The following is a 21400-nucleotide window of genomic DNA, read 5'->3' on the forward strand; positions in this document are numbered from 1 at the left end:
GTCCTTATTTACACTTTCAGTTTCTCACACCAGAGAAACTATTTGGTATTTACACATATGTGTCCTATTTATTTCACTTAAGAGTATGGCCTCAATGGCATCCATTTAGCAATAAATATCTCTGATTTCTCATTTTTTATGGCTGAGTAGTACTCCATTTTATTAAAAAAAACACATTTTCTTGATCCAGTCTCCAGTTGATGGGCATTTGGGCTGTTTCCAAGTTTTAGCTATTACAAACTGCTGCTATGAACATGGGTTCATATATATTACTGTGGTATGATTCTTTTAGTTCTTTGGGGAAGATACCCAGCAGGAGAATAGCTGGGTCAAATGAGACTTCCAGTCCTAGTTCTTTGAGGTATGTCCATACTGATTTCCACAGTGCTTGCACCAGTCTACACTCCCACCAACAGTGGAGCAGGGTTCCTCTTTCCCTACAGCCCCACCAACATTTGTTATTGGTTGATTTCATGATAGTAGACATTTTTTCTGGAGTGAGGTGGAATCTCAGCATTGTTTTCATTTGCATCTCTCACATGATCAGTGATGTTGAACATTTTTTCCTATGTTTATTTGCTGTTTCTATTTCTTTCTCTCAGAAATGCCTGTTCATTTCAGATGCCCATTTTTGGACTGGGTCTTTAAATTTGGGAAGTCTGATTTTTTAAAGTTCTTTATAGATTCAAGATAGTAGACCTTTGTCTGAGGGACCACTGGTAAAAATTTTTTCCCACATTGTGGGTTGTCTGTTCACACTGCTGGTGGTTTCTCTTGCTGTGCAGAAGTAAAGCCTAATTTTTAAAAGAAACAAGGCTTTATGAACTATCCAAAAAAATCAGAGAAGGTAGCCTGTCTGCAAGTCAGTGAAACCATTCATCACAAATTTTTGAGAGAAAACAAAGCAATAGTGTCAGACAGCCGTTTTAAAGATGCCTAGCCAGTAAAATATCATCAACACTTATTACATTATCGCAAGCTAACTTTTTAGTGTCTTTTAGTTTTGCATGCAGTCATTAAAGCATAAAACAACACAAGACACCTTTTGAATGACAGTTCTCAAGTATACTTTACAACTATCCAGAATAAATGCATCTGTGCTCATCTGTTGCATGGGTTGATAGAGAACATCAGAGAATACAGGCATTAATTCTTTTATTTGCTAATAAACTATTACTAGAAAATATGATTTAGTATATCAAGAAGAAAAAGAAGAGATACAGCATGCCAGCTGGGACTTGGGGTGGGGAGAATATGGAGTAAGTTGCCACAAATTTTACCGTAATTGATTTTTTTGTTTTTAGAAGATTAGGATAGAGGCAACTAACAAAGGTAGTGACAATGGCAGTCTCCAAGGAGAACAAGAATACTGGTGAGAAATAGACAAACAGGGCCAGGGATTTAGCTCAGTGGTGCCACCGCCTGCCTCGCAAGCACAAGGTCCTGAGTTCAATCCAGGGTACTGCAAAAAAAAAAAAAAGAAAGAAAAAAAAGAAAAAGAAATAGACAAACAATGAGGGGGAAGGAGGAGAGAGAAAGAGAGAGAGAAACTGAAGTGGGATGAGAGAGAGAGAGGGCGAGAGAAGCTGCAGAGTGATGATTCCCTTTAAAAATAAGAAACATGTGGTCACTGATCAACAAGATGGTGTGAGAGGTCTCCCAAGGACAGATCTGCATTAGTCCTTGTGAGAACTTAAATAATTTCACAGATAATTGCTAACAACCATTGAATACCCTTTCACCTGTATGTGTATGGAACACAGGCTGTACAAGTGTCTGTTAACATGAATTATGCTTTGTAGGTAGGGAAGGGGAATGGTCCTAATTAGCCTTGCCTAACTGCTGAACAAGTTTGGTTACAGAGGTTAGAACTCTTGCTGAGGATATTCGAAGTTCAGTTGCATAACCTGAATTGAACAAGATCTCTGGGAAAGTTGTCTAGTCTCTCTTCCTTCTCTTTTCTCTTCTTTTTTCACTTATATGGAAAATCAAGCATATAAATCCTAAAAGAATTTTTAATATTCAATTGATAATCCATTTCATTTTTAATATTTAATAACATCCATCACAAAGAGTGGAACAAGTTTTATTCTATTCTCTTCTTTTTACCTGGTTAGCTTTAATCAAGACAGATAATTTCTTTTGAAGCTTCTTAGCTGCTCTTATCCCCTGCCCTTTGGATGGGGAATGAGAGAAAAAAATTTAAAAAAAATTTTCTAGTTTGGTTTGCTTTTAGTTCTGGGGTTCTTTTTCTTCTTTTCAAAAATATATTTTGGATTAATTTACCATTGAGTCCCAAGGTAAAAATCCCAACTCAGACCTACTGATTATCAGTAGTCAGCTTGTTTGGCTTTGGTCTTTGATTTTTCCATAATGGCTGGTTGTTTAGACTAGCATTTGTCCCTGCTGGTACAAAGTAGTCATTTAGTTCTGACACATAAGTTCTGTTATGCTTAGAGGAGATATTCAGATGGACATTTTTCTCTCTCTTTGTGTCCAAGTTCTTCATCAGACTTGTGCTAAGCTCCGCCTTGGGTAGAATAGTGCAGAGATTCTGTGGTAAATTATTTCATCATAGAGCTCATGTTCTATGATTTGTACTATGTTCTGGGTGACTTCAAAGAAAGAAGAGCCATATGGTGTGTAACAGCTTAAACAAAAGGCAACAAAAATTGGCAGAGGAAGTTAACTGGAAAGCAGCATTGAAAGACAGGGTCAAAGCAGGGTTGAGGATGGAAGCATTGCAGAGACAAGCAGGAGTGGGGCATGCACGGGGCCACACAATAATATTCTCTAGAGGAGAGAGATATTTTCAAGCCTTTGAAAAAGATGCAATAAATATTTCACAAGCCTGCCAAGAAAAACAAAAGGTGGGGAAGTTACTTATGATCCAGAGACCTTCATATGGTTGCTTTTCTTCTACACCAGAAACAAACAAAAATAATCATTTAACTTACCTTTATGATTTTTTTGTTGCTGTGATTAAATTGTGCCTCAAATAAGGAAAAACATAGCTTCTAAGGTCTAATAAATAAATAATAGATGTCTATCTCTGTAGTTTCAGCCCTAAGCATTTGTAAAACAAGGAAAGAATATGAACATTATCTGGCAGCCAGCCAGTAACTCAAAAAACAAAGATATTTAACCATGATTGGGTGAATGCACACTACTATCTATCTATCGACCTATGTATCATCTATCTAATCTGTCTATCTATCAATCTATCTTTGGCTTTACAAGGTCCCCCTAGTTGTGGATATCAGCATTCTCTTCACTGTTTGTAGTCCCAGGTTGCCTACTTGACTCCTTTTTTCTTTATTTCAGTCAATGATCACACCTTTAAAGTCAGAAGAAGGGGATCTCATCATTCCAGTGGCAGAAGGCTGGGCAAGGGTAGAGGACATAACGGCGACCTTTCAGAAGGGATGCAAGCTGAATCTTAGAGAGTATATAGGACAATGGCTGAGGTAGAAGAAGAAGGAATCCTAGGTGAAGCAAGGTGCCCAGGTGAGAAGGTGCTGATTTCTGTGCTGTTGGAATCACATAGAGTGCAGCATGGGCAGTGTCAGTCATGTTACAATTCTATGTAGCTGAAGGCTATGGTTTAAATTGAATATGTTTCCAAAAAGTTCCATGTGTTCAGAGGTGAGGCTTTTGGAAGGTAGTTGGAGCATGTGGGTACTGTACTCATCAGTGGATTAATCCATTGATGAGTTCATAGCTGAATGTGCCATTAGGAAAATGGGCCTGGTTAGAAATGGTGGGTCACTGGGGGCCCAATCTGGAAGGGTGTATTCTACTCAGATCTCTCTGCTTCTTGGCTGCCCTGGGTCCCTTTATACCATGCTATTTCTGCCATGTGGCCAGACAACCATGAAGGAATCCCTCTGAAATCATAATCCAAAATAAACTTCTTCTCCTTTAAATTGCTGGTGTCAAGTATTTTGTTCCAGTGATGAGAAAATGACTAATATAAATACTTAGAGCTCAGATTACTTGGGTTCAAAACCAGGCTCTGCTGATTCTCTCTGTATTATACTATGCAATGCACTTTACCTACATCCTAATCTATAAAATGAGATTAATAATAGTATTTCCTCTTGTGTCTTATTATGAATTTAGGCATTTAAAGTGCTCAGAACAATGACTGTCATGGCATAAGTTATTGCTGTGAACTCCTATTTCATTATAATTAATAATTCCCAATTTTTGTATTAAGTAATTCACTTCCATAATTACATGTGTATGCTTTGACTTTAATCATAATTGTTGCTAAATTCCCCTGTTACTGCTACTTTATAGAACTCCAGTTTCTCTCTGTTGGCTCTGGAGACTTCTCTACTATTCCAGTAAGATTGATGTCTGCATTACAGTGGTTATTTGTGAACTAATAAAAGAACATAACAGGCTTTGTATTGTAAAGGATTCACTGACCTGGGCCTATAAAAGGCCTTTATTAGTGTTTCTGTAATGCTATTCAATCAATTCAGCTGAAGAAGGGACTCATATTTTATCATTTGCAACCCTCATAGATTGAGCAGTCATGCTTCCTCTGGTGGAGATAGGTTGAATGGAGTGTTCACTTGTCACTCTGAGTTGGAAGGACATTGTAATTTCACAGGCAGACCTGCACAGCCAGAAGATGAAGAAGTAACACTTTAAAAATGCTAATAAAATGTTTGAATTTTTCTGAGTGTAAAGAACAGTAGTCATATTTTTAAAAAGAGGAAATGGCGTATAGCTGGCAATTCTAGTCTGCTTGTGTGAGGCTACAGAAGAAACAGCAGAATGTATAGAGGTGGCAGGTCTTGCTTACCTTATGATTTGAAAAATTTAATAAAATATGAAATTTGTTTCTAGTAGTGAGCAGTATGGGGAAATTTTTCCAGGAAACCATCATCAATTTAAAATAAGCATTATTCTCCCACCCCAAGAGTTTTGGAGAAATTAGAGTATGTAATACTGTACCTGTAATGTGCTTAACATAGTGCATACAACGTGTGAAGGCTTGTTAATGACATAGCTTGGTTATCACTACAAACTGAGTACCAGTGGGCAGCAGCTTAGCCTCTCTGTGCATATGATCCTTTATCTTCTGAAGATAGGTATATATCAGTATCTACATTACTAAAGGCTCTGAGGACTACATAAGTATCTGGTCCATAATTAATAAACTTAATATGATCACTTAGAAGCAATAATTTTATTACAAAAATAATTTATACTTTCCTGAAAAGCTCAGGATTAATTAGCAGTATTGTAGAAAGAAAGCAAAAATCTGAATTCTATACTGACTTACCACAACACATAATTGTGGAGTGTCCAAAAAGATTGGAACTATGGAATTGAAACCGAGAATTTCTATCTTTCCAGTAACAGAGTTCCTGAGGAGATGTGGAAGAGGTGAGTTTAATCCGGCCGTGGGGGAAGCTCTGTAGAGAAAGAGGTCAGGATGGATGATTGTGTCAAAGAGAAGCCCTCCAGGCAGGAGATCAAGACTTATGCAGGACAGAGTAAGGCTGTGTCTTCCCCATGCTAGAAGAAAGATCTTTCATGAGGTGATAATGAGTGAAGCATGAAGTAGCTCAGGAGAGCTAGCTGTGCAAAAGCCCAGAGAACTCATCATTACATGGGCCTTTGCTATTCCCGGACATGTACTCCCAGCCAGGAACAAAACTATCCAGCACAACTAAGAAGATTGGCAGTATATACACTTCTGACACTGAGTCATGAACAAATTGGATTCCAATCATTCATTCATCCATAAATATTTATTGAACAGCTGCTATGTTCTAAGGACATAGTATTCTTCAGCCTACATACACAGGGAAGAAGAAGAGAAACAAGATTCCATGTAACTTATAGTCTAAAGCAATAAAACATTATAAATAAGCAAATAATGGCTTCAGAAATAATATTAAATGTGAGGGAGAGCACCTAGAGCATCAAGAAGGCTCTCTGGAGAGATGAAGTGAAACCTGAATGAGAAAAGCAGCCGTCTTCTATTGGCAGGTCTGGAAGCACGATATTCTGGATGAAAGGGTCAGCACGGCCAGGGTGCTTGAGGTAGGAGTGGTCTAGAATGCTAGCAAGGCTGGAGAGAGTGGAGGAGTTGTACTCCTAGAGGTAGAGAGGTTCCAAGTGTCAAGAGACGCCACTGGGGATTTGGAGCAGGAGAGTGTTCTAAGTGAATACATATTTTATAGAGTTCTCTCTGGGTGCTGTGGGGGAAAAGATAGAGAATGAAAGTTGGTCTCTCTTGTGGGAGGTGATTCCTGCTAAGGGATGATGCTTTTCTGGGGAAAGGTGGTTGCAGTGGAGTTAGGGAGAAGTCTTTGGTTCAGAATGGATTTTGCAGATAAATCCACAGGACTTGACAATACATCATATGTGAAGAGTAAGAGAGGAATCAGGAAATTTAGCAGGTTTTGCTTGAGCAGTGGAGTATACAATGGTGACATATGAAACTGGATGACAAAGGAGATAGGGAACAAAAAGATATCTGAGGGATGAAAGGAATTTGTATTAGTCATGTGAAGTTTGTGATGCCAATGGACAACCAAGTGTAGATGTCTGTAAGACCGAGGGCCTTACCAAATGCTCTGAGGAGCTGACTGCAGTGAAGAACACCCAGGAAGGAACACACCCGACAAGTTGGAAAAGTAAAACAGACCTTTATTAGTCTGGCCAGACGGCACTCTCCAAGCAACAGGCTTAGAGAGGTCCCTGAGTTCAGGGGATTGGAAGGTTTTATAGGGGCTGCAGGGGTGCTTAGCAAGCAGAACTACAGAAGTGGAATTTTTGTGGTTAGGGGATGGTTGGAGGGGTTGCAGATGTTCTTTACTTAGCAAACAGGATGGTCCTTATACAGAAACAATGGTACATTCCCAGTGTCTTAACAGATAAACAAGTACATCCCGGGAACTCTGTGTCCTGTAGTGAACTCGAAACCCACAGGGACAAGATGGAGGGCCTGTAACAAGATGGTGTTACTTGTGCTAAGTCTCATCTGGGTCTTACATTCCCCATTGATTTTATGCAAGCAAGTAATCTTACATGCTGCTTTCTTTATCAAGAGGTACTGGACAGTACCTAGCCTGTTGGTTTAGAACCATTAGGTGAACAGATCCTACCCGGGCCCTTACTTAGGCCATAAGTTTATTAATAATGCATAGGCTGAGAGTCAAAGCTAGTAACAGGATTAACAGGGGTCCGGCAAGGGCAGAAACAAGGGTAGTCAACCAGGGAGACCAGTTAAACAAAGACTGATACCACCCAGAATTTTTTTTTAATCTGTCATATTTTTTTTGTAGATGTTTGTTCACTGTAGCCAGGGTGTCTCGAATAACTCCTGATTTATTGGCATAGTAACAGCACTGTCCTCCTAAGGCTGCACACAGCCCGCCTTCTTTCATGAACAGGAGATTGAGACCTCAGTGGTTCTGGAGGACCATTTCCACCAAGGAGTCCACTTGTTTTTCTAGATGAGATACTGATTTAGTGATCAGGCCCAAGTCTATCTTTACCTGTTGAATTAGGGCCTTAAAGTTGGCATCTTGTACTTCCAATGCTGTTGTTCCTAGGGCTGTGGATCCTGCAATCCCTCCTATAGCCAGTACTGGGATGAGGGCAGGATGACGCTTTAGTTTTATAGGGTGGACTTTTCTGGTCAAATATTCCCATTCCTGTTCTCCACCATATATAAATACCTGGGGCAAGATATGGACCAGCACACAAACCTCGGGCTCCCTTTGTAGGATAGCAACAGAGAGGCAAGGGGTTATGCCTCCTGTGCATGCCCACCATGAGTTGTTTTTTGTCCTTAGGTACTTATCAGGTTCTGTAGAAGCTGTTTGTTAAAATCAAGCACTGTCCAAGTAAGATGAGGTGACCTTAAGGTTTTTAATGCATGACCCTCTTCCATGTATATCCCCTATTGACAACCTTGTCTGTTTCCAATCACACCCATCTTGGCTGGTTTTAGTGTAAGTTCCATTGATTGTTATTTCTATATAATATGGGGGCTTTGGGTTTAGACACATCCAACATTCATTAGTAACATTATTGTTTCATCCATTTAACACCATAAACATAGCATCCAGCATTTTTAAGTATGGTTGGATTGGCGACTCTGGGGCAGTTACGAGCACCTTGTTGGGTAGAGTGTTACCCAGGCAGCCAGCGGGGTGAGTGCGTGTTTTCTTTTTCAGCGGTGAGGAAGTGGAATTTCCTTGGTGCCTGTGGGGTTGACCACTGTCTTTTTGGGGGCTCAATATCTTATAAAGGTTTCCCACTGGTTTGGGTGGTGTCACTACCAGACTTCGCTGAATGATGATGTCTGTCATTAGGTCTTGTCAATTTGTATTTGTTGTCACTGTCCAAGATTTACCTTCCCCCCATTCTTTGTATGGATTTTGTCATTGTTTTAGCATTAACCGAATGGGGTTACAATGTCCCAGGGAGGATGAGCTACTAGCTGTTTGCTGCTCCGAGGCTAAATACTGGTCATTATTTTTCCATGGGGCTATGGACTCACAGCCCCAATAGTAACAGTGGTATCCTGGCCCCCCCATTACATTTTGGGTCTTTACCTATAGGACATGCATAAATATCTATGGTCTGGAGACCCCTTTCTCTGTTAAGTGTAGACCATCCCCATTTTCCCCCAGGGGTTGAAGGGGGATCTGAACATGGTCCTGGAATGTCAGACACTCCCACAGTCCCAGTAACCAGACCTATATCACACAAGTCAACCTGGAAGATGAGCTGTCTGTTGTGACAATGGCAATCAGGGCTCCAGTAAGTGAATTTTTGAGAGACCATGTCCAGTTTTGGGGGGCTTGGCTGGAAGGCGCCAGCTGTTGAACATCTCCTTGTACCCGAGCAGACAGGACCAAGGTTCCTACAAATCCCCACATTAGCCATCTCAGTCCTTGATTAATCTTATCTTGAGGGGGTCTTCTTTGTTTCGGTCGACATGGCGGATCGACCGAAACAAAGTGTTGACATCGCTTCCTCAGGGGGTGCCACCTTCAAATGGCTGTGGTGGATCCAGGCAGAGTGTCCAGCTACCTTCACCACCAAGGGAGTCACCAGGACAAGGGGAAACGGTCCCTTCCAATGGGGTTCCAGGGCCTTGGAGTTGAACCTGTGGATAAAAACCAAATCTCCTGGCTTATAAGGCAAGGATTGTAGAGGTTTCTTGTTGGGGTTAGGCATGGTCTTTCTCAATTTATCATGTAATTTTGACTGAGGCCGATGGACAGTCTTTAAAGACTTAAAGAGCTGGAGGTGGGAAAGCTTTTCCCCCAACTCCAAATCAACCAGGGGGACAATCGGGGGAGATTGTCCATAAATGATCTGGAAGGGTGACAGATTGAAGGGCAGCTTAGGAGTGCACCTAGTGCGAAGAAGAGCAAAGGGGAGAAGCTCTACCCAACCTAGTTTAGTCTCCAGGCATAATTTAGTCAGGGCCTCCTTTAAAGTTTGATTCCCTCTTTCTACTTGCCCTGAACTCTGAGGCCTATAGGCACAATGTAAATTCCATTTTATCCCTAGAGCTTTACCAATCAATTTAGATATTTTAGCCATGAAGCCTGGGCCATTGTCAGACCCCAGGGCTAGGGGCAAGCCAAAATGAGGAACTATTTCTGTCAAGAGCTTTTTGATGGTTACTTTAGCTGTCTCTCTCTTAGTGGGGTATGCTTTTATCCATCCTGAAAAGGTATCCACAAAAACTAGTAAATATTTATACCCATACATGCCAGGTTTCATTTTAGTAAAGTCCAATTCCCAATGTTCTCCTGGGGTTAATCCTCTGTGTTGGACCCCGGGGGGTCCCCCAGATTGCATTTACCTTGAGGCAGGTGGGGCACTGTCTCACTATGTCCTGGGCCTTTTGGACCAATCCCTCGTTGATGAAATGGGGTCACAAGGTAGCCATCCTTTTCTCACCAAGGTGGGTGGACTCATGCAGTTTGCACAGCAACATGTCTGCTACAGCAGCTGGGAGCACCACCTTTCCATCATCAGTCATCCACCACCCATGTTTACCTTGAGTCCAGTGTTTCCTGTTTACTTCTGTTACTTCTTTATCTGTGTATTCAGGTTTTTCTGGGAGTACTGGCATGGGAAGCAGAACCATTTGTTTCCCCACTGATTTTTGGGCAGCTTGTTTTGCTGCCTGATCAGCAGCATTATTACCAATCATCTCGGGGCTAGACCCCTTTTGGTGCCCATGGCAATGGATGATGGCAATCTCTTGGGGCAACCAGATGGCTTGTAACAATGCCAATATCTCAGTCTTGTTTTTAATTTCCTTTCCTTCAGAAGTCAGCAGCCCTCGGTTCTGATAAATCTCCCTGTGCACATGGGTGGTGGCAAAAGCATAATGGCTGTCAGTGAAAATATTTATCCTTTTGCCTTTCTCCAGTTCCAGAGCCTTAGTCAAAGCAATCAGCTCAGCCCTCTGTGCTGATGTCCCTTGGGGTAGCCCCTGCTCCCATTCCACCTGCTGGTCCTGGTTGACCACTGCCACCCCAGCATAACGCACTCCATCATGCACAAAACTGCACCCATCAGTGTAGAGTGCTGTCTCTGCATGGGGGAGAGCCTGGTCCATTAAATCCAGACACCCTCCCCTCAAGTTTTCAAGAGTCTTGAGGCAATCATGGATGGGCATCTGTTCATCAGATTCCAGGAGTAGAGTGGCCAGATTGAGGCTAGTGGTGGGGGCAAACTTAATGCATGGCTGTTCTAACAAGAGTCCTTGATATTGTAACAGTCTGGCATTAGACAGCCATTTGCTAGGCGAGCTATTCAACAAGGGCTCAATGGCATGGGGAGTGATTAAAGTCAAATCCTGTCCAAATGTCAGTTTCTCAACCTCTCGGGTTAGAGTGGCAGCTGCTGCTACTGTCCTCAGACAGGTAGGCCACCCTCGGGCCACTGGGTCTAGTTTCTTTGAGAGGTATACCACTGGCCGCTTCCACAGTCCCAAAAGCTGAGTAATCACTCCCTTGGCTACCCCATTTCTCTCTGCTACATACAGAGTGAAGGGCTTGTTTAAGTCTGGCAATGCCAGGGCTGGTGCCAATGCAAGTGCAGTCTTGAGCAATTGAAATGCCTGCTGGCAAGCCTCAGTCCATTCAAGGGGTGTATTTCCCCCCACAGTGGGTTTGTGCAGGGGTTTGGCAATCTCAGGGAAGCCAGGAATCCAAATTCTGCAATACCCAACCATCCCTAAGAATTCCGGCACCTGTTTCTTTGAGCTTGGCTCAGGAATCTGGAGAACTGCTGATACCCTCGATTCTGTCTGCCTCCTCTTTCCTTTCTCAAGAATATAGCCCAAGTAGGTTACCTTGGTCTGACAGAGCTGAGCTTTTTTTCAAGACACCCAATATCCCAGGTCTTGGAGGACTTCCAGGAGGCTCTCGGTGGCTGCAAGACACTCTTCATCAGTCGAAGTTGCCACCAGGAGGTCATCTACATACTGAAGAATAATTGCTTGGGGAAAAACTCTCCTTACCTCTCGTAGATCTTTGCTGAGAGCTTCTCCAAACAGAGTGGGGGAGTTCTTGAATCCCTGTGGCAACCAGGTCCATGTCAGCTGTCCAGTAGTCCCAGTGTCTGGGTCAGTCCATTCGAAGGCAAAGAGGGGCTGGCTCACTGGTGCTAGGGGCAGGCTGAAAAATGCATCTTTGAGGTCTAATACTGAGTACCACACATGAGCAAGAGGGATGAGACTCAACAGAGTATAGGGGTTTGGTACTGTTGGGTGGACAGTCTCCACCTGGCTGTTTACCTCCCACAAATCCTGTACTGGTCTGAAGTCTGAGGTGCCAGGCTTCCTCACAGGAAGCAGGGGTATATTCTAGGCTGACTGGAAAGGGACCAAGATGCTGGCTTCCTGGAGTCAGTGGATGTGTTTGGAGATCCCCACCTTGGCCTCCAGCCAGAGGAGGTACTGTCACACACAGATGGGGGTAGCAGAGGCCAACAATTGAACCACCACCGGGGCATGGTGGTTGGCTAGCCCAGGTGGATTGGTTTCAGCCCATACTTGGGGAAACTTTTTCTGAAGGTAGTCCCATTTCTGTTGGGGGGCTCCACACCCTCCTTCAGCAATTTAAATTCATCTTCTAGGGGAACCGTTACCATAATGGCAGAGGGTGGCTTGAGTTCAAAAGTCCCTCCTTCAGGCTCAAAGGAAATAACAGCTCCCAATTTTTGTAGCAAATCTCTTCCCAGCAATGGGTACGGGCACTCAGGGATAACTAAGAAGGAATGGGTGACGGTGCCTTTTTCTAGATTTACAGTTTGTTTAGTGGTCCAAGGGTAGGAGGCCGAGTTTCCTGTGGCTCCAGTAATGGAGGTTTTTAAGGAAGTGAGGGTTCCAAGGGGGTCTTCAGGACAGAGTGGTCCGTGCCAGTGTTCACAAGGAACTGGACATCTGTTCACCCATCTCTGAAGTCACCATAGGCTCACTAGGGTTGAGCGGCCATGAACCTTAGCCCTGTCAATCTTTTATGTCTACTAAGAGGATTCCACCTTTTTCCTTTTGGGTCTCCTTTTCTCTTTTTCTTTTTAGCTTTTCACAATCCCTTTTAAAATGGCCCTTTTCCTTGCAGTAGGCACACTGATCTTTTTCTAATAAGGGTCGGATCTTTCCCTTGTTCCCTCCTTTGTTTTCAGATCTTTCTTTTTGGACAAATCCTCCATCAGCCAAGGCGGCTATGGTTGCTTTTCCCAGTCTCTTGGTCATCCTCTCTTCCGGGGGATCCCTGTCATTAAACACCTTCATGGCTACAATCATTAACTTTTCTCTATTCTCTCCCTCAAATCCTTCTAGCCTTTGCAGCTTCTTTCTAATGTCTGGGGCCGACTGGGTAACAAATGCCAAATTTATTGCCTGCCGATTTGCAAGGGCATCTGGATCAATTGGAGTATACGTACCGTATGCTTCCAACAGGTGCTCCAAGAAGGCAGAAGGAGATTCCTCTGATCCTTGAAGGACCTTGCTTACCTTGCTCAAATTGGTAGGCTTCCAATCGGCTCCCCTCAGGCCTGCCAGGAGACGCTGACGATAGTTCTGGAGAGCCTCTCTCCCACCTGAGGAATTAACTTGCCAAGGGGGTTGGGTGGATGGGAGTTGTGCCTCAATATGGGCCTGCTGCTGTTCATCTAGGGGGCCCTCTGCTCCACCTAATACCAACCTTACAGCTTGTCCCTGGATTCTTTCTCTCTCCTCTGAGGTAAAAAGGGCCTGGAGGAGTTGTTGGCAATCATCCCAAGTAGGATCATGGGTATGAAAGATAGACTCCAGAAGAGAGATTAGAGCTTGGGGCTTCTCTGAAAAAGGAGGATTCTGGTGTTTCCAATTGTATAAGTCACTGGTAGTGAAAGGGATATAAACATACTGACCTTGCTCAGTCTCCTGAAGGGGCAAGAGAGGAGCTGAACTAGTTTCCCCCATGGGGACCTTGCTAGGTCCATACACAGCCCCAGCTCACTTGTGTGGGGAAGAAGTCACCGAGTCTGGGGAGTGGGGCCCCTCAGGGAGAGGAGGATAGAGAGAGGTAGGAGCCGAAGGTTGAACAGATGGAGGAAGGAAAGGAGTTCGGGGTCTAGAACAGGATTCATCTGAGGAGGTGGAGGGTTCCACATAGGGTGGAGGCCCTCCCAAGGGATCCAGGGGGTCAGGTTCCTATGAGAGTACCAGCTTGGGAGCCCAGGTTTTAAGTCCCCGGGAGGTCCTTTCGGGGCAGCGACTAAAATGTGAGTGTCTGTTTGAAGAGAACAGCATTGCAGCCAAGCCGAGGGCTCCTCACAAGCCTGAACCCAGATGTCTATGTAGGGAAATTGGTCGGGGTGGCCAGGGCGACCGGTGACTTTGCCCTACACCTTCCGGCAAATACTGGGGTCAAAAGTCCCTTCGGCTGGCCATCCCACCCTGAAGGCTGGCCATTCCAGTTGCCACAGGGAGCGAAGTCTTTTGCGAGAAAAATTTTCCCCGTATTCATCTTCTTGTTCTGGAGAAAAAGCCAATTTAAAATTAGTGAGAAAGCAGTCAAGCAGAGTGGACCCAGCAGAGCAGGATCCTCCCATCACTCTGCTCCTGATGAGGACTGAAAGGAATGTAAATTCAGACACACAACAGACACAACACTAACACATAAAAGATGAGACAAATGGGTGCCATGATAAACTGAAACTAAATCTTCCTTTTTTCCTCGTCAGGAACCTCGGGGTCAGGGGAGGCTTCCCGGCCCATCAGCCACCTCACTCCTGACTTAACAAATGGTTGCAACCGGCCGAAAACTTACCTCCGGAGGTTTTCTGAGGTCTGTACCCGAGAGTCTCCTGCTGGATCCCACCACAGAGTCTTGGCTGAACTGGGGTTCCTTACCTGGGGATCTCGCTGGGGCCTTCAAATGTAAGACCTCTGTCCTTACCAAACGCTCCGAGGAGCTGACTATAGTGAAGCACACCCAGGGATCCCAGCGGTGCCTCCAGAATGTAAGACCAAGAGCCTTACCAAACGCTCCGAGGAGCTGACTGCAGCGAAGAACACCCGGGAAGGAACACATCCAACAAGTTGGAAAAGTAAAACAGACATTTATTAGTCTGGCCAGATGGCACTCTCCAAGCAACAGGCTTAGAGAGGTCCCCGAGTTCAGGGGATTGGAAGGTTTTATAGGGGCTGCAGGGGTGCTTAGCAAGCAGAGCTACAGAAGTGGAATTTTTGTGGTTAGGGGATGGTTGGGGGGGGGGTTACAGATGTTCTTTACTTAGCAAACAGGATGTTCCTTACACAGAAACAATGGTAATTCTCAGTGTCTTAACAGATAAACAAGTACATCCCGGGAACTCTGTGTCCTGTAGTGAACTCGAAACCCACAGGGACAAGATGGAGGGCCTGTAACAAGATGGCGTTACTTGTGCTAAGTCTCATCTGGGTCTTACATGTCAAATTTGAAGTTTGCAGTTTGAAGATCCAGCTCAGTAGAGAGGACAGAGATAAAGGTAGAAATTTGGATTACGTAGATATATAGTTAAGGTCAAGGCCCTTGGTAAAGTCCCCTGGATGGTCTTGTTTTTGAAATGACAATCTCTAAGTAAAAGCAAAAACACACAGCAGAACAAAAAGCCCAAGATATTTCATATTCATTTTGGTCATTGTTTTACCTTTAGACTTTCAGGTATTATTCTCTGTCAAGGCTATTGCTGCTGAAAAAGTATCTCACTGAATGTTTTTACATCCTCTGTCACTATCATGGATAAGTTCTTTACTTCCTGTCTTGTTCAGATTTCTCTATCTCTGCACCTTCAGACCCTTAGACAAAGGCAGTTGATAACTCTGCAATTCCCCTAAGCTATGAGTGTCTTAATGAGGACCCAGTAGAAGCATCAGAAGAGTTAGATAATAATTTATTTGAGCATGAACAGGAAGATCCATATTTAGATAATTCTCTTCCCACAGAGTCATTATCTCAGAATGCTTCTGCTGACAGCCTTAGAGATAATAGCATTCAAAATGTAAATAATGAAACAATACACATGGTAATGAGGGAGACTCAGAAAATACAGTAGTAATGAAAAAATAACAAGACAGCGGTTCTAATATTGTAAATACACAACTTTCCATTAGTGAGATTATCTCTGTAATGCCAAGCTGAAATAATTTAGAAGCCAATGTAACAACTGCTGAACAACACAGAAGGTGTCAATCCAATGCTAGTTAATGTGTTCAGAGAGTTAGAGAGGCTTTGAATAATTAGGAGTGTTTGTGGCATGAGCAGGTTGCTGTGAAGTATGGGAGTGGTGGAGGTGACATAAACGAGCACCTAGGAAGTTCGGGACAGAAAAGATCAAAGCCAGTAACTGGGCTACAGCTGCCCTAACTATACCTAAAATGATTGTAACCACTTTGTTGAATAGACCGAAACGTGTGATGTACAAAAAGGAAAGGTTAATTATTTTCCAGCCCTACTCTTCAAGCATACTGTGTTGGTTCTTCCTTCTCCTACACCTTGGTTACCTGGCAGGCAGAATCATACTTTGCCAATATTAGAACTGTCACATTTTATTAATGACAGTCATGTTGCATCAGAGGTCAATCAATCCTCTGACTACCTAGAAAGGGAGATGATGAGGGCTAAAGAAAAAGACAATAGAGACTTGCATAGTTTCAAAGTATAGGGGGTGGGGTGGGAGGTCAGTGCCTCAGAGCGGGGAAAAGACAAAGACACTCTGAGCTTGCCACTATTTATTGGGTTCATAGGGAATATCAGATGACTCAGAGGGCAGTGAAATCCTAAATCACAAAGATCTTATAATTGGAGGGAGTAACAGGTGTCTCAGAGGGCAATGGTAACCCTATGAGGAAGAGGATCTTATTCTGATGAGGATCTCAGGTCGATGAGGATCTTATGTTGATTAGGATGGAGAGATAAGCAAAAGGTTCTTACAACAGTAGGTGGGACGAGTTAAGTTGATAGGAATTTGTTTCTCAACAGGTGAAACTTTTCTCCTTTTGTATTACTCCTTGGTTCTTAAGGAACCAGGCTGTCTTCAGCTGATGTAATCTTGCCCTTGCACAGCACCATGGGCCTCAGGTAGCCCTAATCATAATTTAATTGAGAAATGATTTTTTCCCCAAAATTATATAGAATGGCCCCCAACAAAGTTGGGGCAGTAAAAGTTTTGGTATTATCTAAATTAGGATATCAATCCCATAATGTATTCACAGATTCTCACTTCCTGCTGGCTTAGGGCTATTGTACCATGAGGTCAGGATTAATTTTGCTCTTTCATTCTTTCTTGCAACTCCAAACATCATCCCTAGGTCTTCCAGGGTGAAAAAGGGAGAAGGTATACTAAAGAGAGTCTTAAATTGGTTGGAGCCTTGAAATTCAGCATTGTTGCCCTCTGCAAAGTACAGATATTGGCTCCTTCACCCAACACATCCAATAAGTGCTTTGTAAAACCCCTGGGAACTCTGACTTGAACATGTTCTTCCAGACTGTCTTGAGATATACCTCCCTTTCAATAAGAACCTTATAGCTTCCTGTGGCTGGGGTCACATGACTCAACAGGTCTCCTTTTAGGGTAAGGTGTTGTCCACATTCTAATACCCAGAATCCGAATATTTGAGCTACAGCTTGTGGTCAGTCACATAAAAGAGTAATGTGCACCTCATTTTCTTGTTCTTTCAATTATGGCAAGTTGTCTCTGGAATAGTCCTTCCTTTGTTTTGATGGAAATAAAGATCTTCAGCTGGGACCTATTCATTTAGGTTAACCACCTACATAATATAGTATTCTTTTAAAATGCAGCAAGGTGAGCTTGTGCATGACTGAACAAAGGTCACTCTTTCCTACCACTCTACTTATGAAGCTTACCATGGTGATATTTCTCTAGTGTCCAGCACAGAGCCTGGCACAGAATGGATGCTTAGCCTAGATTTGTTGAGTTGCTGAATAAATAAGTGTATCATTACATCCATTTTTGTGTAACTAAATCACCTCAAGCATCTTGGATAAGGTATAGTATCTAGCTTGATCTGGGAAGGCTTATGTAGGAAGGGCACTGACATCAGTGCACATACCAAGTGATAGAGAGACCAGAGGACATGGATTGCTGGAGGAGAGCCTCTGGGAATAGACTCAGAGGCCAGAGGCTTTTTGAGTGTTCTGACTCTGGCTGTCATGAATATGCAAATGTGGATCAGTACATTTATTGTATCTTGAGCACAGCAGTGATGGGAAGATCTTTGTTAAAACAGAACTCCTTGGGCCGGGGATTTAGCTCAGTGGTTCTGTGGCCTAAGGACCCGAGTTCGATCCCACTTACCAAACAAAACAAAACAAAACAAAAATCAGAATGCCTTAAGAATAGTGGTTTTCTTTCCTTCATATGGAAAACCAAATCTGGACTCTGTCTTGATACAGCCATTCAGCCAGTTGAGAGTTATTTAGGTAGAAACTCTGTGAAGATCATAGATTAGGACAATGCAAATTGTGGCTGAGGTTCCAGAGACCACATAGGATCATTTGGAAGCCTTTATTTAGTTTCATACATGAGATCCCTGCTTTATGTTAAAAATGAAGCACAATAGATGTGTTTATCCATTTTTTATTTTTACTTGTTTTTGGTCTTGCCCATGTCACCTTCCAGCTTACCATCTTTGATGTTGAGATTCCAAGGATGATTAGAATAAGCAGCAAATGCAATGTGGTGAAGGTTTCTAGTAATCAAATAGTTTAATTAGGTCATTCAGAGTGTTCAGTCAATGCTTTGGTTAAATTTTAAATTTATAAGGATGGGAATAGAATTAACACATAAGAGCCTGGCAAATTTAGATAGATAGATAGATACATAGAGATATTTATGATTATTTTGCTTTAGAAACTTACTCAAGCTGTGCTCTGAAGATAGAATTTTATGATAATTAACATAATAAAAAGTATTTTCACTTATTGTTTAATTGTTCCATGGGAAAAAAATCTTCGATTATATCAATCATTTAGTGGTATAGAATTGGGTTTAATTTTCTTGATGTGGCATAAATATAGATTTAAATTCTTATGTCATGTCTCTTAGATCTAATAATATATTCAGTATAGTTACATTTTGGCTTAGACACTAAGCAATACTAATTTAAGACTATTTGTACTCAATAAAATAGATGTGTCTTTAGAATAAAACTCATTGCAACATATACTTTCTTTGAAGATGAAAAGGTCCTAATCTTTCTTAAATATAAGAATTATCTTGTGAATCCCTTTGGTATTCATATTTGCACAACAAAAATGCATTATTTAACAGTCACTTCTGGATGATACTACTACAGAGAACGGATGTTTAATTAGTTGAAATCCATTTAGAAGGTGATTTGTAGTGCATATTTTAATGATACAAATAATTTTTAAATTACTCTTCACAATTACTCTTCACAGTGATATGTACTATTTATCTGAAATAGTGTAGCTTTATGCCACCAAATATTTTAATCACTCAGGGAGCCAAAATGAAGTAAGTAAAGCATATGAAAGTTTTGAAGGAGTGGGTCAAAAAATGATTTAGTCTTGCAGATTTGTGTGGATGAAAGAAGACTATAGGAAAGAGATTAAAAGTGAGGCAATGTGTTTATCAAGGGAATTGAGAGCTTTGCAGTTTTACAGATGGCTTTTCATCTTTGCTGGTCCTTTTCTAGCTGTAGATTTTTGGCAGTTTATTACTAGCTCACTCCTTAGTTGTCTAAACTTTAAAGTAATTAAAAGGGAATATGTGGCAAGGTGGGTGTTGGACAAAATAAATGAAAATGGTGGCAGCTAAGGGAAGCTATAAAGACTAAAGTTGTGCCACTGCATATGTACTATCAAATTGAATCCTTACAATAATCTCTGGAGGTAGTATTATTGCTTATTGTTATAACTCAACCACAATATCCTGTCAAATACATATTTATTATCTGAATGAATTATTGAATGAATAGATGAATGAAATTCTGTTTGCTTTACCCACATCATTATAGTATTTATGGTGTCCTAGGTAAAATAAATCCTGCATTTATGCTTTGTCAGGGTCACATTTATTTGCCTGGTACATTTCTCTTGAACTATTTGGTTTCTCACACAGATCTTCCTTTAGAACTGAAGTTTCAAACTTCAGTGCCTTTAGGAACCAGTCACATAGCATAAATGAATAAATCAAGTATAAAGTCACTATACTGTGGACAGTGCAGGTGTTGTATACGATCATTCAAACTGAATATTTTCACCAAACAATAGGCATTAGGCCAAAGTAGGCCTTCACCTATTTACTTTTCCCTTTATCCAATTTTCATTTTTGATATTATTACAAGAAATTTAGATTTCTATGTCAACAATAGAAAGTTTTTTTCCCAAGCAATAATCAAGATTGCTGAGCATTAATCCTGAATTAACATGTACAATAACTAAAATGTTGTAAAGCTTTATAGGAATAACATCCCTGACATTCTTGGCCAGACTTCATTTCTATTCTCACTGAACTTTGTCGCCACAGACTTGGAGCTTGGGATCTAACATATTACCAGTAAGAGGCATTAATATGCATATTAGAAATATGTAATGAATCTTAATAGCATTCATTTATTATCTAGAATGTTCAGTCTTATTAATGCAGGTTTGCACCTGCATACACATGCTCATAATTAAGGAAGGGATATTTCTTTTCCCTCCTGTCTGGGCTTCTCTGATAAGTTGTTATGCAGCTGGCATTCAATGCAAATTGGAGTTTGCTGGCTTCTGATATGCATACTTGCACTAATCAGCAGATTGCTTGTGTGGTGGCTACCCACTTCTAAACCTATGCTGTCACATTTAGAATAAATCATAGAGTTTGCTTTGAATACTGAGTGGCCTAGTTGAGACTCTTGAGTAGAGCACAAATAATATGGTTTTCATGTGAAAAAATGGACACTGGCTAGACACTGTAGAACCAGGAAAATGAACACTACCATATTGTTATTACAGTGATCACTATGAGCAAAATTTGGCATAAAGAGTTTATTGCAACTGAAACACAGAGTAGTTATTAATATAATATGGTTCCTATGGCCTGGACTAATAAAATCCCTTATAAAAGTGCTACATATTCCTATTAACAACTAGGGGATTGATACTAAATTATGTTTTTAGGTCTATTTTCAGTTATAAGTCTTCATGGAATGTTCTAAATTCAGACTGGTGACTTCAGTAGTACAGTATTAATTCCTTAATGATGATAAAGGACTACTGGCAAAAAAGCAACAGAGCTCAGTATAAATAACATGGAGAGAAAATATTTAATAAGCATTATTGAACTTTTGGTGAAATCTGGCATGAGCTGGAGAGATTTAAACAATTAAATTCTACCAGATACCTCTGCCCTATAAATATTAATAAGAACAGGCAGTATATAGTTAGTCAAAACAATAATAAGGTATAAATTTGTTAAGTAATCTTCATCATGATGCTTAAGGAAATTATCATCCTCATTATGACTCATCAAGGGAATTATTTTCTTTTTAGAAAAATGAGAAAACTAAGTCTCAGGTATTCCTAATTTGGCTCTATACCCACCAGGCTTTGTCATAAGGGTAAGTTAAGAGCAGTGTTAGGTGAACAGAGAAATTTGGTGCAAGACTCTGAAACATGAAATGATTTTTCTAATCATTGCTTGCATGCTACAGCTTGATGTTGAATAAAAGAAATATGTTTTCATAAGCTTTTAAAAAGTGACTCTGCTTCTGGATTTTCAATAAGGACCCTCTGATAAAGCAATTTAACAAAAACTAGAAGATTGTTCAGCACAAGTGATAGCGATGCTGAAGTTCACAACATGGACATGTGAAAATTACATATTTACTAACAGA

The 21400-nt window shown here is 41.5% G+C and overlaps 1 long non-coding RNA gene across 1 annotated transcript in view; it reads left to right on the forward strand.

Moving 5' to 3' along the window:
* Window positions 1-20197, forward strand: part of LOC147828423 (uncharacterized) — a 54725-nt gene extending 34528 nt beyond the window's left edge. Inside the window, exons 4-5 of the long non-coding RNA XR_015450830.1 lie at window positions 3325-3507; window positions 14239-20197. This is a non-coding gene — a long non-coding RNA (uncharacterized LOC147828423). The remainder of the gene's footprint in view (window positions 1-3324; window positions 3508-14238) is intronic.
* The last annotated feature ends 1203 nt before the right edge of the window (window positions 20198-21400 follow it).

Source organism: Heterocephalus glaber, unplaced genomic scaffold (assembly GCF_053883595.1).
Source record: "Heterocephalus glaber isolate CG9 unplaced genomic scaffold, H.glaber_assembly_v1.0 deba00001097, whole genome shotgun sequence".
Taxonomy (NCBI): Eukaryota; Metazoa; Chordata; class Mammalia; order Rodentia; family Bathyergidae; genus Heterocephalus; species Heterocephalus glaber.